This window comes from Peromyscus maniculatus, chromosome 9, assembly GCF_049852395.1.
Source record: "Peromyscus maniculatus bairdii isolate BWxNUB_F1_BW_parent chromosome 9, HU_Pman_BW_mat_3.1, whole genome shotgun sequence".
Lineage (NCBI taxonomy): Eukaryota > Metazoa > Chordata > Mammalia > Rodentia > Cricetidae > Peromyscus > Peromyscus maniculatus.
This window is the reverse complement of record NC_134860.1, coordinates 98,134,242-98,150,615: the sequence shown is the minus strand read 5'-3', so window position 1 is coordinate 98,150,615 and position 16,374 is coordinate 98,134,242. Positions and strand designations below refer to the sequence as shown.

At 40.8% G+C, this 16,374-nt stretch overlaps 1 long non-coding RNA gene across 1 annotated transcript; it reads right to left on the bottom strand.

Annotated features, from left to right (window-relative positions):
- Positions 1-1,813: 1,813 nt before the first annotated feature.
- Positions 1,814-15,852, bottom strand: LOC121832399 (uncharacterized). Its single transcript, XR_013042575.1, has 3 exons — positions 15,719-15,852; positions 4,141-4,240; positions 1,814-1,952 (listed from the first exon to the last, which is right to left on the bottom strand). It is a non-coding gene; the product is annotated as an uncharacterized LOC121832399 (long non-coding RNA).
- Positions 15,853-16,374: the final 522 nt, after the last annotated feature.

Genomic DNA, 16,374 nt, shown 5'->3' with positions numbered 1-16,374 from the left:
TCCAGCAAACTCTGGTCCAGTCATTTTTTTTTATCAGTTTCAACCTGAATTTTCTTTGGCCATAGCACCAAATATTGTAGCCTACCTTCTCTTTATTCTTGTTATAAATCTGAACATATTTGTGGGTGAGAGCATAATGTTTTAGTATATGTTCACACAGTGTAACCATCCTGTAAGAATATTCAGCATTCAAACCAAAATACTGTCTGGAAGATTCAAATGTTTTGGGTTTGTTTGTTTTTTTATAGCTATCTTGAAGTAGTCACTACAATATTGTTAACCACAGTCACTCTACTGTGCAGTAAAACAGCAGAATTACACCCACTGGCTAACAGGACCATTTATCATTATTTCTGCAGTCCTGCAAGATATTAATCAACCCCTTCCTCCTTCTGCACCCTCCCTAGACCTTATTCTACTCTCTACCTTTAAGAGACTACTCCTTTAGGTTCCACTGTTGAATTCAATCATGCAGGCTGTGCCTTGGTGTGCCTGCTTTATTTCGCTGACTGAGATTTAGGTAGTTTCTACATTTTGGCTATTCAACAAACATAGAACAGCTACCTCTTCTGTGTTTAATTTTTATTTATTCATAGTAATGTGTGCTGGTGTTTGCCTGCATGTGTCTCTGTGTACAACATGCATGCCTGATGCCATCAGAGGCCGGAAGAAGATATCTAATCCTCTGAAACTGATGTTACAGACCGTTGTAAGATGCCATGTGGATGCTGGGAATTGGACCCAGGTCCACTGAAAGATCAGACAGTGACCTTAGTCACCAACCATTATTCTGGTTTCACTTGTTTTGTTTTGTTTTGATTTGATTTGTTTCTGGTTTTTCAGGAGACAGTTTCTCTGTGTAACAGCCCTGGCTGTCCTGGAACTCACTTTATAGACCAGGCTGGTCTTGAACTCAGATATCCACCTGCCTCTGCCTCCTAAATGCTGGGATTAAAGGCGTGCACCATCACCACCAAGCAGCTCTGATTTCACTTCTTTATGTTGTACACCCAGAAGTGAAATTGTAAAATGATAGCATACTTCTATTGTTTCATTTTTTAAAGTAATTCCATTTTTTTAGTTTAATGGGAATTAATATCTTTCCAATGCCCATTTGCATCCCCAAAGCCACTGGCACTACACAATGAATACTCTCAGCCCATACCTCTAACATCTCTCTGCCCTGGTCCCAGCCCCAACCACTATGGTACTTTCTCTTTCCCTGTGGGGAATTCTGGTCTTTTGGCTTGCTTTCACTCTAGTCTTTGAACAAACAAAGTGGACTGGTGGCTCTCTTGGAAGTGAACTGCTGTGAAGCCATGTGAACACAGAAGTTCTTGATTTTAGTAGCTATGAAAATGATACATTGAGAAACAAACAGACCCATTCCTTTCCTCCACAGTGGAAGCTGAGCAGCAAAAATACCCTTGATACAGAACTAGAGGTTAGCAGATTACCATAATTTCCCCTCTATTTCTGCATTTTTATGCTTTGTTTTTATTAAGCATAAATTTCTTTTTATCAAGAGCTCTGAAATTCCAAAGAATTCAAGACATTGTACTTCTTCAACTTTAGTAATTTTGCAAACTAACCACTTACTGACAAAACCTTACTCTCTTTTCTCTTACCTATTTCTAATCGCCGGACTCCCAGGTATGAAATTCATGTATCAACACTGGTTCTAACTGAACGTTTCACGGTGGTAGAGATGGCCCAGACTGACACATTCCATGCAGAAACCAATTGCCACATGCAGCCTTTGAAGCACCGCTAGTCAAGCTGAAGAATTACATTCCATGTGATACCTGTTCCATTTTGTAATCAACATCAGTCTGCACATCGAAGTCCATGTCCTTTTCTTTTCTTGGACGCATCATTTATTACTCCCATTGCGTTTAGTGAATTTTTCTCAGAAAGCATTCATATACTGCAAAGAGGTGTGACATCTAACCCTGAGATGTGCAGAGAAAGAAGACAGGTTTATCAAGAATATGACAGAACCAGAACATGCCAGCATACAGCCCTCCACAGTGCTTCTGCTGCTACAGTTAATAGACCATGGTTAGTTTAATCCCACCTGACCACATGCAGAAGTACTTAAAATACATGATTTCCACACAGTGACATAGGACCCTTGATATCCTGATTGCTAAGATACCACAAATGTCTAAATATGTAAAATTTAAACTTTCCCATTTTTATCAGTGTTATCACTTGTAATAAGTTCACATCACTTGAAAGTTAGCCATGTTAACTGTGAATAAAATATAAAATGTCAAACTTACACAAGGAAATTCACTCAACTCAAGTTGTGTATGGTGCTATGTAAGATGTTTTATTTTTTTAATTTTCTCTTTATATTTATAGGAATCTGTTGGCTTAGTGAGTCATATCGAAGTTTCATTTATCTTTTATTCTCTGTATTTTGAAGTAGGCTCTGCATATCCAGTCTGCACAAGGATGCTACAATTGTTTACAGCAGTGAGTAGGATGTTAGCCTCCAGCTGGACATAACCTATGGAAAGCCCAGGGGACAAGCTTCCGATGCACACAGCACTACAGCTACACAGACATGTCTGTTTTGCATCTGTACAAATCTGCATTTGTATCTGCAGATACTGTGGGATTCTCCTTTTACAAAACAAATTGAAAATACAGCAACCCCACTCTCCCAGGAGAGTCAGGATCCGGGCTCTAGTAGCAAAGACACTGATTGCTTTTTAAACTCAGTGTTTATCTGTGGAGTATGTGACCCTGTCTAGGCCTTAAGCTATCCCTAGGAAACAATATCCTATTTCTTGAAAGTCTAGTATATTCCAGACCTCAATATCTTCTATGTAAATCCCGCAGTTCTGCTGGAATGCTGGATACCTTTGGGTTTGAGAAGTTTCCAAAAGATTAGAAAGAAAATGGATGATTTTTTTTATTTCTGTAAAGAGTGTGATGGGGACTTGGGGTTATTATATTGAATCTATAATTCGCTTTTGATAGGATGGTCATCTTCACAATATTAATTCTTCCAATCCATGAACGTGGGAGGTCTTTCCATCTTCTAGTATCTCCAAATCTTTTTCAGAGAATTAAAGTTTTCATTTTAAAGGTCTTTTACCTCCTGGGTTAGGATAATTCTTAGATACTTCGAGGCTATTATAAATAGGAGTGTTTTCACAATCTTTTTTTCAACATGTTTATTGTTGGGGAATAGGAAGGCTGCTGGTTTTTTTAAGTTCATTTTTTTCCTATCACTTTGTTAAAAGTATTGATCATTTCTAGAAGTTTTCTAATAGAATTTTTGGGATTTTTTTTTATGTCTACTACATTATCTGAAAGTGGGGATAGTTTGAGTTCTTCTGGGTGGGAGGGTGGCATAAAGACTGTAAGAACCAGAGACCAGGAATATCTGTTGCTAGATAGTTTGCCCTAGGTATAGCAGGGGAAATGTACCCATGAAATCTAAAAGCATAGTTTCCTAAATAAGATCAATATAATTATGACACCAGTTGACATGCCAATATGACAGGGAAATTGTATGTGGTCCCTCCCGTGGATGAAGAGCTGGTAGCCAATGGCTTCTGAGAGAGGGAGAATTAGTTTCCTTTAAAGACAAGCTCCCACATAGGATGCCCAAAACCAGGTGGTTAATCCTGTACACATGTGCATACATATTAGCAAGGCTAAATGGATTCAGTAAGTTGCAATATGTGCGTGCATAATATGTATATATAATAATTAAAGAAGAGATCATGAATTTGGGAGAGGGACACACAAGGAGTTTGGGCAAGGCATGGGAGAAATGTGGATAACAGTGCACACTCATGTACAAAGTCCTCAAAAGCTGATATTTAACCCCACCATTAAAATGGATGGATTAAAAAAAATGAATGGATTAATCCCATCTATTTTTCCAGAGTCCCACTTTAAAATTTTTCTAAAAGTTTACAGTTGGTTTAAAAAGAGGTCTCAAACATTTTTTTAAATTCCAGGTACTTAACCAGCTACAAATGTGTCAACTACAGAGGCAGATAGGTATAGAATTATTCCTTGTAACTATAAGCACTTGTAGACCAAAGTTCTGTGCTGAAAATATTTGGGCAGCATGTTAGAGTAGTTGCCACGATGGGACAGCACAGAGATGCTTACAGGATGTGCCTTGTCTCTAGCTTGATTTCTTTTCTCTTGGTCCAGAGGAATGAGCTCTTCTGTGCGATTCCGTCCAGAGACTTCTCTGTGTCAGGATCTCCTGTGAAACGATTGCGTGACAAAATTGGAAACTTTGAAAGTAAAAAATGCACCTATAAAATAGTTTTCCTCGGAGGCAAGATTGCTCTGTAGTGTCTTCCAAACAAATAATGAGTAAAAATGAAAGGATTTTCTGGGTGGCCAGAGTTTAGCATTGTACAGTTCTGAGTTCCCTTTTATCTCTGTGCTGATAGCTCCAAACCACTTGAACATATGATGCCTGCAAGAGATTGCCATTGTCTGCCTCATAAATTCTTCCCGAGGCAGATCTCTACTCACACTTTAGTCTATATTAAGGAAGATATTGTAACCAGACTAAAGCAACAAATTTCATAAGATAGTACTCTGTAAAAGAGAGATGTTAACATAGGAAAGGCACACGTTCAAACCCTTGTTGTAATAATTATACAGTTGGAGCCATGACAGATAGCCCTCCAGGCTACCTGTTTCCAAGTCTATGAATAGTATAACACCTACAACAAAGAATGGTCAAGGGAATAACATGAGGTAGTCTATAGAAAACACTCAAAATGAGTCCTGAATAAAATAATTAAAATTTGCTAGAAAGGAGGAATTTGTAGTTTAAACTCCTGGGAATGCTCTGTAGCTCTAGGGATACTCTTAGACTTATTTTCATATACAGAGAAAATGGAATGTAATTATTTATCAGTTTGTTTATTTGTTTGTTTTGCTTTTTGAGATGGGGTTTCTCTGTGTAGCCCTGGCTGTCCTAGAATTCTCTCTATAGACAAGGCTGGCCTTGAACTCAGATGTCTCCCAAGTGCTAGGATTAAGGGCGTGCACCATCTGAGTGTAAATCACACCATGTCATAAGAGCACATTGCAGCAAATGTAATATGGAGAGCTGTTATCACAGTGGTCAGGGAAGACTATTGAAAAAGAGAAGAAAAAGAAAAAATTAGTAAATGTTCCCCAGTACAAATGTGCACTTTTTAGGCTGATAGAAGGAGATAAATCCAAGGGAATTCATTGGATTGAGGATGGGAAGGGTCTGTCAATAGATCAATCAAGAAATGAGACATTCGGAATAGCCAAAAATGCATGTGTTCAGCAGTTAATAGGAAAGAAGGGCTTCAAGAGGGGTCATATAATACAGGAAAGCAAAACCCACCATACTGGAAGGAAAATGACAAGGTGGATAAGTTTTAAACATCTCCTGTGGCTAGCATAGCACTAGAAAATTTAGTTATCTGATTTCATCTGGTAGCACTCTGAAATGAGTAGCAATACCACCTCTATCTTATGGATAAGGAAAGTGTGCCTTCCACAAGCTAAGCAGCTTGTCCAAGGTCATGTACCAAGAAATTGGAGCTGTTTGGATTCCAGCCCAACTATGTCAGGCCACTAGGCCTATATGCCAACCAAACCTCTATTTTAAGCAAGGGAACCAGCAGGGGTCTTTAATCAAAGGAATGACATCATCAAAGTATTTTCTTAAAAGAGAAAAGGTAACAGGATATAAGATGATCAAGTACAGGAAGGTAAGGACAGGGCTTGGGGTATGAGTTGAAGGTCATTGTAGCTTTGCAGGGAAAGGTCAGAGGGTTCTCAGCCAAAGCAGCTGCTGTAAGGGACGGGGGGGGGGGGGGGGGGGGGGAAGGAGGGGGTCCGGCTCCTGCAAGGAGATGGTGTCTGAGAAGCATTCTCAAAGGCTTGCTTACCTATTAGACATGAGCACCACTCAGAGTAGGTTCTCTGGCCCCAGATGCAATGAAATGGATGGGGATGAATTGGAAGAGCAATTCAAACTTCAAAAATCTTGATGCAGATTTGAAACAGTAGATCCAAATGAGGTGTTATGTCATCTATATTCTAAATTCCTACTGTTCTGAGCACAGTGGACAGCCCAGTGCATGGCTTTACCTGGGACACTGTTGGAAACTTGAATCCTCCCACTTCAGATGTCCTAAAAAACAACCCGATTTTTAAAAGGACCCCATGACTTCTGGATGAATACTTATACTTTATAACTTAACCAGCACTTAACTAAAAGAACTAAAAATGAACATCGTGCAGAGGTAGGTCAGAATACAGCCAATTAATTTTGAACCACAAATCTTTATGCTTTCAAAAGCATCCTTATTGGTCATGATTTTATCATTATATTAAGAAGTCTCTAGGGCAGGACATTTAACTTAGTGGTAGTACACTTGCCTGGTAGACACAAGACCCTGGATTCAATCTCCAATGCTGGACAATGGAGGGGGGGGGCGCATTTTAGAAGAGGAAACCATAGGTGCTAACATAGCCGAAATGTAAATGGCAGATGTTCCTTCAAATTTGGTATTTTAAGGAACAGTGAGAAGTCCAAGCTAACCCAGTGGCATTTGAACTGTCCATTTGGAATATCAGCAAAGGTAGTGCTTAAGCTCTATTTCATCTTATGTTGACCCTGGTTTACTGGGGAAATAGAAATACCCTGTACTCATTTTACCATAACAATTGACCCAGAGAGTGGCAGAATGGGAAAAAAAATCTTAAAATACTCTTCGAAAATTGTATTCTTCTCTCCATTAAATTTGTATGTGTGTGTTGAGAATGCCTACCATTCTTGTGTTTACTATCTTTCTCTCTTACTGACTTAGAGTCCCAGATAAGATCCCACAATTTCTGAGAAATAGAGCCACTATGAGTGTGTTTGGGAAAGGTAGGAGAGAAATCAAAACAAGACACACCAGCTTTTCCGATTCCACCAAGGGATGACCCTGCAACCCCTTCTAGACGGCTGGTCCAGTTTCCCTTCCTCATTTACTCTTAGGAACAGTGGCTCCCTTTGTGGAAAGAATATTGGGACTATATAGACTCATGGCCCTGTAATTTAATCCTTATCTATGATGGACAAAGTCTCACATCAATAAGAAAAAAAATTACCTCTTTCTTAGAACAAGGCAGGAAAATTCAGATCCTCTTGTTAGTTATTGTATCACATATATGTGTTACCACAAAAAAAATAAACAAATCAAAATACAGAGCCATAAAGAAATGTCAAGTAGCAAAGATTGTTAATTAAGAAGCACAACTGAGATGTGAGGTAAAGAAAGCACCAGGAACAACATTTTCAACAGGTGTTAAGTCAGTCCAGAGTTTTAATATTTGAACTGAGAATTGAATGAAGTAATGAAAGTATGGTCAGTCGGCAAAGAATTCCAAATAAAAGAAACTAGCAGGACAAAGTTCCTCAGGCATGAGGATAACAGACATGTTCGACAAGTGTCAGAAAGGCTAGGTTGGCAGCCGTAGACTAAGAGGGATACAGAGAAAATGGCTAGGCTGAAGACAAACCATGTGAGTCCTTAAAAATCCTCGGGGTCACAATGTTAAGATAACAAATAAATCTTCTATACCTGAGTACTGCTAGCATCTTTCAAGAAACTTGAAGCATAGAGAGATTCACTACCATGGTCAAGTCACAGCTAGCAGATGCTGGAATTGGGATACAAATGTATCACATTCATTTTCAGGCTCTTACTATAGGCAAATCTCTCATATTAAATGTACACGCACTTCAGTGGTAAAAATATTGTGAAGTTCCAGGGACTTCTAAATTTAACAGGATGTTAGAATTTTATTCTCCACTCTTTACCAAATTAAAATTCACAACTTTCAAACTCATTTTACGTGTTTATTTATAGTCTACAGAGGAATAGATGTTGCCAAGGCATTCTCATGCAAAGTTTGCTTTGATGAGATCTTCCTTCCCCATCCCCAACCCTCTCACGTGTACATTACCACCTCCACAAGTCTCCTTTCTACTTCCATGTCATGTGTATTCTGTTTCCTCTCCACGAGCCTGTCTAGTTCCATGACTCCTATCCAAAGTCACACCCACACATACACATATTTATGTTGCTGTTTTGTTGGTCTTTTGTTTTTGAGATAGGGTATCTCTATGTAGCCTTGGCTGACTTGGAGCTTGCTGTATAGATCAGACTGGCCTCAAACTCATAGAGATCCACCTGCCTCTACCTCCCAAATGCTGGCAATAAAGACATGTGCTACCATTCCCAGTTATACACATATTTAAAAATTAGAGGCTAATAACTGTGTATGAGAGACAATATGAAGTATTTGTCTTTCTGAATCTGGGTTATCTTACTTATTATAATAATATCCAGATACATCAATTTCCCTGTAAATGTAATAATTTCACTTTTGTTTATCACTAAATTAAGTTCCATGTCCATGTATTCCATTGCCATTACCTCTTCATCTATCCATGAAAATTCAAGTTGAAACTATTTCCTGGCTACAGTGAATACAGCAGTGACAAGCATGGGTGTAAATATCTCTGTTGTGGGATGTAGAATCCTTTGAATATGTGTCTAGGAGTGTGGGTCACGTTGGTAGTTCTATTTCTAGTTTTCTGAGGAACCACTATACTGGTTTCCATAATGGCTGCATAATTCATCTTCTCAGTAGCAGTAAATAAATGTTCCTCTTTCTCCATATCCTCACCACCATTTGTGGTCAATTGTGTCTTGTTTATCTTAGCCATTCTGGTGGGGGTGACGTCGAATCCCAAAGTAGTTTTCATTTGCATTTTCTTTGTGGCTATATATGTTGAATATGTTTTTAAAGATTTATTTCTTCTTCTGAGATTTCCCTAGTTAGTTCATTATCTCATTTATTCATTGGTGTGCAAGAATGTGTGTGTATGTATAATTTTTGTAGTTCTTTATGTATTCTAGATATTAGCCTCCCTGTCTGAAATACAGTTGACAAAGATTTTCCCCACTCTATAGTCTGCCTATTCATTCTGCTGCTAGTTTTCCTTGCCGTACAGGGGTTTTTATTTTCCTGTAATCTCCTTCGTCAGTTTTGGGGTTCTTTGTTATACTATTGCATGTCCTGTCCAATAAATCATTGCCTGTGCTTATGTGAGGGAGTGTTTTCCTCCTCCAGTTCTAATATTTCAGGCTTTATTGATGTTGGTAATTATTGTTATTATTAACATTTTATATCCCAGCCACAGTTTCCCCTCCCTCCTCTCTTCCCAGTAAGACTAGGCACCTCCCCTCACATTAAGGATGGACAAGGCAACCCAGTGTGGGGTCCCAAAAGCCAGTAAAAGAGTCAGAGACAGCCCCTGCTCCCATGTTAGGAGTCCTACAAGAATAACAAACTACACAACTATCAGATATATGCAGAGAGCCTAGGTCACATGCAGGCTCCCTGATTGTAGGTTCAGTCTCCATGAGCCCCTATGAGCCCAGGTTAGTTGATTCTATGGGTTTTCTTGTGTCCTTGACCCCTTTGGCTCCTACAGTCCTTCCTTCCCTGTCTTCCAAAGGATTTCTGGAGCCCACCTACTGTTTGGCTGTGAGACTCTACACCTGATCCCACCAGTTGCTGGATGAAGCCTCTCTGATGACAACTGGGCTAGGCACCAATCTATGGGTATAGCAGAATATCTTTAGAAATCATTTCATTGGCTTTCTTTCCCCTTTTTTCCCCCGATCGTGGTGTTTGGTTCTATCCTAGATCTGTGGGCCATCCAGCCTCTGGGCCCTGGCCCTTCAGGGAGTGTCAGCAATGGGTCTCCTCTTGTGTCATGGGTCTCCAGCTGGACCAGTCATTGGTTGCTCACTCTCACCATTTCTGTACCACCTTTACCCCAGGACATCTTGTAGAAAGGACACATTGTAAATTGAAGGTTGTGTGGCTGGTTTCGTGTGTCAGTCCCTCCACAGGAAACCTTGCCTGGTTACAGGAGATGGCTGATTCAGGCTCTGTATCCCTCATTTCTAGGAGTCTTAGCTAGGGCCATCCTTGTAGATTCCAGGAAGTTTCCATCGCACTAGATTTCCAGTGTATCCCTGAGATGACCCCCAATTCCAGCTGTCTCTCCCTGTCCTCTCCCTCCATCCTCCCACCACCCAATACCTCCTGTTCCTGACACCCATGTTTCAAGTGCTAAATTTATATGTTTGACACATTTTGAATTGATTTTTGTGAGGTTAAGAAGAGGACTCTAACTTCATTCTTCTCAAACTGTTTCAGAAATTAATCGAAGTAAAAGAAGGAATACTACCAAACTCATTCTGTAAAGACAAAAGCAAAGATTGCACACATCAACACACCCTCAAAACTACAGAGAAATGTTTATGATGAACATAGATGCAATTTTTTCAACAAAATGTTTGCACACTTAGTTCAAGAACATATTAAGAAAATCATGCCAGGTAGTAGTGGTGCATGTGAGATCCTGTTTAACAAACAAACAAACAAACAAATAAATGAAAACAAAAAACTAGACAACAAAAGAAACCCGAGATAATGAACTTAGAGAAAAGGGTTATTTTGGTTCAGGTTTTAGGGGTTTTATTGTTGGCCTATTGATTTTGGATTTATGATGAGGCAGTAGACCCCGGGAAGAACACAAGAGAATAATTTGCTTACTTCATGATGGTCAGGAAATGAGAGAAAGAAAGAAGGGGCCAGTGTGCCTTTAATCCCAGCATTTGGGAGGCAGAGCCAGGTGGATCTCTGTGAGTTCGAGGCCAGCCTGGTCTACAGAGCGAGATCCAGGACAAGAACCAAAACTACACAGAGAAACCCTGTCTCAAAAAACACAAAAAGAAAAAAAGAAAATCACAGTTGCCTGGCATGCCAACCCTGGGGAAGCAGATGCAGGTAAATAGTTCAAAGTTCTATTTTAGACAGGGCTACATAGGGAAATGTCATCTCAAAAAAAAATCACATTCATTACAAAGTCAATTTTATCACATATATGCAAGGTTGGTTCTACATACACAAAACAATGAATGCAATGCATCATATAAATAGATTTAAGGACAGAATTTATATGACCATTTTAACAACACATGGAGAAAAGCTGTTTGAGAAAATTCAGCCAGACTTCTTGAAAAAAGTCCTGAAGAAAAATCAGTGTTTTCTTGCCAGAGTAAGGACCTCAGTAAATATGCAGTGTTCGTACATGTGTTTATTTATGGTATGAGAAAATAAAAAAAAAAAAGTTAAGTTTTTTTTTTAGAATAACATACATGAGAACTATATTTACATCATTTTCTCCCCCTTTCCTCCCTCCTTCAACCCCATGATCCCCCACAAATCTTTCTCAAATGCTCAAATGCATGGCTTTCTCTTTGTTGCTGTGGTGTGTGTGTGTGTGTGTGTGTGTGTGTGTGTGTGTGTGTGTGTGTGTGTAAACATCGTCTGCATCCATTTGGTTTGCTCCGATGTGAATGTGTTTAGGACTGACCACATGGGATTGAACCACCTATCAGGAGGCTTGTCCCTGGAGAAGACTGACTTTACCTCTCTGAAGAGTCATTAGTAGCTCTTCGTCTAAGGGTGGAGCTTGGGCAAGTTCCCCATCCGTCTTTGACTGTCAACTGATGTTCTCATTTGTACATAGCTTACTTAGGCAACCCTGTGTTTGTTATTTTTAGAGGTACAGCTTCGCAGTCGTATCTAGAAGACACAATTGTAAAACAGACGTCATGGTCCTCTGGCTCTTCCCAGTCACTCTTCTGTAATATTCCCTGAGCTTTAGGTGTCGGGGTGGTGTCGTCAGTGAAAAATCACAATGCTATGCCATCCACATAACCTCTCACCAGACCCTGAAGACAGTGACTGATGGTGTTGGTAGCTATAAATCCTTCCATTTCAAAACCCCTTGATGTTAGCTACTTAATGGAGATGTAGACGTTCAGCATGCTTTGTCTGCTAGTTACGTCTCTTGTCACTGAGGCAGAATACTTGAAAAAAAAAGGTTGATTTTGGCTCACAGCTTCAAGGGTACAGTCGCTAACAGCAGGGAAGGTCTGGCAGCTGAGGCAGCTCTGTTCTCTATGATAAGAGCTTACAGTATGACTTCTTCACATATCGCACTCGGATGCAGGGCCAGGCTAAAACCAGAGGTGAAGATAACCTTCAAAGGCCTGTGGACATCAGCCCGTGTCTGCCAGCTGGACACCACACCACAAAGGCCCGACAGTCTCCCAATACAGCAGCATTTGGGGACCGAGTGTTCAAACAGACAAGCTTGTAGGCAGACATATCAAACCCAATCAAAACACTTGGTATTTTCTAGTTCTTCCTAATTTGAAACATTTTTGCTAATTTGCGCACCTGTTTTTTTTTTTCCAACATTTCTCTCAAAATACATATATCCAGTCATGGATGTCTTTGGCAGGCATCATCAAAGCATTCTCTCCTCCTCCCGAAGAACGCCTTGCCTTGCTTTGTGCCTATTAGAAGCTAACTGGTCCTTTAGTGCCCTGGCCTCCTCACTGGAGCATTTCATACGCTGTCCTGGCAGTACAATGGATTAACCTCTGTGTCTGCGCTCTGCTGTAGCAGCTGAGTGTGGACAGCTTGCCTTTGTCTTCTCTTCTCTGAGGATCTGACTTTGCCTGGATAGACCTGCCCTGCACCTCCCTTACCACCACCAACGCCCACCAAGACTTTTGAATGTCAACATTTACCTCTGGTCTCCCCATCATACTTGTGTCTCATGCTGACCAGAAAGTTCCTGTCATTCCTTGAGCAGGTTGGTTTAATGCCTCAGTCATGAACAACTAATTTACATTCTCTTCAAGGTACTGTGGTTTTCCCAAGCATCTTTGCAGGGGGTTCCCTGGAAAAGCCCACGGACCTGAGTGACCTAAGGCACAAGTTTTAAAGATATAAAACTTAATTGATTTAAAAGTCGAAGCTACTTAAGACAAAAAATAAACCATGTAGGTCTTGATTTCTCCAGTGACCCCAATCTCACACAGTAGGAAAGTTTATATCTAGTTCTTTGAAGAAAGCTCTGTTCTGTGGAAGATTACCTTGTAAAATAAACGGCGTAAGTTTGTTTTCCGATAGACTGATGGGAGAGTACTGAGGCAAGGTATTCTTTCAGTTGGCACACCAATGAAGCATCCTTTCTTACCCTGTTCCTGCAGGTTAAATGGATTTAGTATCGTAGACCCCATAAGTCAGGTTTGAACTATAAAGTCCGCTATATTTTCTTTCAGAAAAAATGTTTAAAATGGTCACTCTCCAGCAGTTGATGGGGGTACAAAAACTGAAAGAAAAAAATTCTGAGCATGTAAAGAAACTGCAGTGCGTAAAACTCTCCAGAAGTACTCAGAATGGCAGCGATCTTAACCAATGAAATGTGAGATTCAAGGAACACATTGTTACCATTCAGCAAATAATAAGAAGCAGGTATAAGTATGACATCACTGGAAGCCTTTCTCATTGGCCATCCCTCTGTGTGCCGTTACTGTTCTATTTGTGGAAGCAGCAGCCTTATTCAAATTAACCTTTCCACACGGGGTTGGGGGGGGCGGGGGCGGTGAGTAATACACTCTGCAGTCCTTTCCCTGAAGGTGATGTGCTCTTGCATTCTCTGTACACTGCCTTTGAGCAGGCAAAACAAAAATAAATTCAGCTGTGGCAGGGCTTCACAGACAGAGTCGCTGCTGGAATTAGATCAGGTCAGTTGAAAGAATCTGTGGCTGAGTTACAACAAATTTCTGAGTTTTCTCTTTGCTCTCTCTCATCCCTTCCTCTTTATTATTTCTCCATCTCTCATTCCTGGCCTCAACTGGCTGCAGAGACTGAACTTGGTAGGCCTCCAACAGATCATTTGAGGGAGGAATGTCTTTGAATACTAATATCCATGCCCTGCGCTGTGTGGGGGTCTAGCAGACAGGTCATATTAACAGATGGTTTCCTGCAATTGTAGAAATACTCAGGAGAACAAGGCTGATAAGATAATCTCATCACATTTACTGTAGGCTGAGGAACTATCATTCTGTAGCCTGGGGTGTTATGGAAGATGGGGCCTCTACCTCCATCAGTGACATAGGGGAGCCTACACTCTGTCTTTAACTCTTAGAACTTCCTTCCAGCTTCACAGGGAAACGTCCAACATTGAGGCTAGATTTCTGACATTACCTATTGTTCTTCTTAGTCTTTAGAACTTTGCACAACTTTGCCAAAAAAAAAAATCTATAGGTTCCTGGTTCTTTTTTTTTTTTTTAACGTCTTCAAACTTCTGTCTCATGGTCCCTTGCCATCTGTGAAGAACTTTCACCTTAGACATCATGTAAACTTTTGAACTCCACCTTGAAGAATATTGGCTTCAGTCATTGCATCTTTTCCATATTTATAGACATTTCTTTCCTGGCCCTTTCAACCTCTTCTTTCCTACCCTAACCATTTTCTGCTTGTCAGAATCAACTCAGAAATGCAAGTCCACAGAAAGTGGAAGCTTGGCAAAGATAGAACACAAGTTGGTGCCTGCAAAGAACTAGCTAGCATTTGGTCAAACATATGATACCTTATCGTGGTACCGAATGATAACTCCTTTAACAATGATAACTCCTTTAACAATGATAACTCCTTTAACAGGTCCTGGCACCTGAGAGTCCAGTGCTTCTGCACTACTCTGCCAGGGCTGCATAAAAAAATCCTAAAAATTAAATAAAATATAAAAGAAAACAAGTGCTAGTAACAGCATTCCTCCCTCTCTCTCTCTGTGTGTGTGTGTGTGTGTGTATGTGTGTGTGTGGCAGGGAGGGATGGTATTGAATTTCCACAGCTCAGCCCCATCCGTGTTTTTTGTTTTGTTTTGTTTTATTCTTTTTTTCTCTATGTCATAATTGGTTCCTTTAAATGTATCTGGAGGCTGTAGCTGCGGCTAAGTTTTGAAAAACATATCCAAGATTCAGGGGGTAGCTGTTAGAATGGCTTCTGCAGGATGTTTTCCTATGTTGTTTCTCAAAGGGGCTCAATCATGCAGGAGAAAGCTGAATGCAGAGGATGCTGGGAAGCTTGCTGGCTAGCGGGAGCAGGTGTTACAGAGAGACAGACAGACAGAAGAGGAAAAAGAATGAGGCACAGTTTCCAAGTCCTTCCACCCTAGCGCTCAGGGCCCAGCCTTGCCCCACCCTCCCGCTCTCTGCCAAGAGTCATCTTGAGCTGTGAGTTACTCTGCTGAGGAACTGGGAGTCTGGACTCTATTGAGAGGCGCTATGTGTGTCTCTGCAAACCACTGGCATCAGGTTTCTTAACTTCCATTTCTTGACTCTCTGCCCCTTTCCTGCCTAACCCTACCCAGCCCGTCCTTTGAAACCAGACTGACTCCTGGCACACCTAGCCAGCCACCCCACGGAGAGGAGCTGGGAGGCTGTGTTTAGACCTGGCACTACACATAGTTCCAGCTCCTTATGCCTCAATGCCGCATTGTTCCTGCGTTGAATGAAGTTCTGGAAAATGACTTTCAGATGTGAGCGTCCCCCCTCTGGGGCTAGTTTACCCTCCTGCACTGCTTCACTGACATTTGGAATCCCATAAAAATTATCGTTGTTTGGCTCAGGATGAAAACGAAAAGACTCATGAGATAACATCTCAGATGACACAGGCTGATAAAATTCGAACTGCTTCGGCTTGTGACCACTACTGAATAACTTAATTATTGCCTTGGAATCGCACTTACCGTTTTAGTTTGCTTCTTATGTGGTAACTCTCCCATCCGTGGGGTTATTTTAGTCAGTGCCCACAAATGACTCTGACCTTCCTTATCTGAACTCTGATCAGAAAACTGCCTAGTTCTCCTCAGTTTGTTGGGTGTGTGGTGCTTTCTTTCTCCTCCTCTCCCCCTCCCCTTCAAACCAGAAAAGTAGCTGCTGAAAGCTGAACAGTTGCCATGGCAACCTCTTGGCAGCTTCCTCAGCGAGTAACAGTGTTGATTTCCCCGGCGGGTGGGAGGGGGTGGAGCTCTAAGGAGGTAAAGAAAGGTTACTGTGCACTTAGTTAATATGCAAAACCACTTACCCAGTGCTGGGTGAGCAGTGAATAAGTGCAAACAAAGCGGTGCTTGATCAGCTCACACGGACTTTGCACACAAGTACATCTGTCTAAGGATGCAGATGTTGTTGGCTCAGAGAGAAATTTTGCCATTGGACAGGAAAGGACAGGAGAAGTCACTCTACAAGAGGTTGAACATGATTTTTGTAGTGGTTGGAGAGTGCGGCCGAAATAAAGGAAGCAGGGTTCTAATTGCCTTGCTCTTTTTTTTTTTTTTTCTTTGTTCAAAGAAAAACATAGCAATCTAAATTGCAGGATGGTGTTTTCCCTGAAAATCTAACATAC